This window comes from Takifugu flavidus, chromosome 7 (assembly GCF_003711565.1).
Source record: "Takifugu flavidus isolate HTHZ2018 chromosome 7, ASM371156v2, whole genome shotgun sequence".
Classification (NCBI taxonomy): domain Eukaryota; kingdom Metazoa; phylum Chordata; class Actinopteri; order Tetraodontiformes; family Tetraodontidae; genus Takifugu; species Takifugu flavidus.
The window spans coordinates 14,627,637-14,629,164 of NC_079526.1; the positions used below are offsets into that span (position 1 = coordinate 14,627,637).

At 49.1% G+C, this 1,528-nt stretch overlaps 1 long non-coding RNA gene across 1 annotated transcript; it reads right to left on the reverse strand.

Moving 5' to 3' along the window:
• Nucleotides 1–265: 265 nt before the first annotated feature.
• On the reverse strand, nucleotides 266–1,117 carry LOC130528971 (uncharacterized). The gene is made up of 2 exons (XR_008951466.1): nucleotides 863–1,117; nucleotides 266–747 (listed from the first exon to the last, which is right to left on the reverse strand). It is a non-coding gene; the product is annotated as an uncharacterized LOC130528971 (long non-coding RNA).
• Between the last annotated feature and the right edge of the window lie 411 nt (nucleotides 1,118–1,528).

A 1,528-nucleotide genomic window follows, 5' to 3' on the forward strand; every position in this document is an offset into this window, starting at 1 on the left:
CATCTCCACTGTTCTCCAGCTCAGCCAGTGATGCTGAGATATGAGGAACTATTTTTCCGTTATAACAATTGCACCTTTTGGCTCCACCTGTAAAACTCAGGTTTTGGGGCCGTTGGGGTCGGCTCACCGTCGACACCCGCCCTCCTCCCCAACATCCTTCCTTCCTTTCTAACCATCCTCAGAAACAGCTGGTCAGCGACGCTTCACCCTCATTATTCTGTAACCAAACACGACCTTTTCACACCATCAACCCACTTTATGAGAATTATCCTTCACGCTTTTTTAATTATCTTTCATCGTCATGTTGAAAGGTGTTCCGGCACCTTTCAAATGTTCATAAAACCAAAAGCGTCCCATCAAAATCCATCAGCAGATCTTATTCTGTAACTGCAGCCTGGCGCCAGAGGTCGACCTAAATGACCTCTGTCATCATCGATACACTGATGGACCTGGACATTATTGATCGCCCTCCTCCCACCTGAGCACGCCGAGGCCTGCGCGCGCCCGGGCGCATCAGCCGCCGCGGCCCTCAAACGTCTTCCCCCGCCTTATTTTGATAAACAGTAATTTGGTGTCCTGGAGGACAGCTGGGGGTGAACGAACTCATCCTCCTATCAGCCTCTCCGCCACTCACGCCGGTTGTCAGCGGGGTTAAGACTCTCGACTCTGCCTCCCTCTTTGGCGCTGTTGACACGTATACATATCACTCCGCCGGATTAGCATGGCGGTGGCTGTAACACACCACTCCTTTGAAAAAAATAGAAGAAAGAAATGAATAAAGGAAGGAGGAAGCAGCCTGTTCTATAGTGGAGGTGCCCAGCCAGAAAATAGCGTACTTAGACAACAATGGCGTGGTAAGTACCTTAGCGAGGATCAACGGCGGCAGAGTGAAACACATTACAAAACAATGGCTGCCTGCCTGGACGGCTGCCGTCAGCTGCCGTGCTGTTATTTGTCATGGGAGAGAAAAGGAGACACACATCCTCATCATCTCGCTCCTCATCGCCCGGCGCGGCGGGTCTAATCCCGCCTGCAGACGGAGGCGTGATCCCCTCCGCCGAGGGCGAGGGCGAGGCCGCCCCGGTGTAGGTGACACCAGCGGGGACGCCCGGACGCAGAGATGAGAGGATGCTGGTGTCACATGACACCGTGGCCGTTAAAGCTGCAAGAACTGACGGTGCACCAGCAATTAGCCGCTAATTGCAATGATTATTCACTGTTGATCTGTTTTAACCCCACAGTTAAATTAACTGGATTTTGAATCCAAACCAACTAAAAAAAAAATCAAAATATGTTTAATTTGAAGCCTAATTGGATGAAATAAATAAGAAATTGACATATATATATGGGTCAGATGCTGCTACAAGGGATTAACAATCCAAAACGAATTAAAAAGAACAACCCTGGTTTTCTTTATAAACACGCGCACGCGCACGTGCACGTGCATGCGGATGAATAATCCAGCTGCTGACTTAAAATAACACAGAGCTTATCCAGCAATTATTAAGCTCTATATCACACGTTCAAA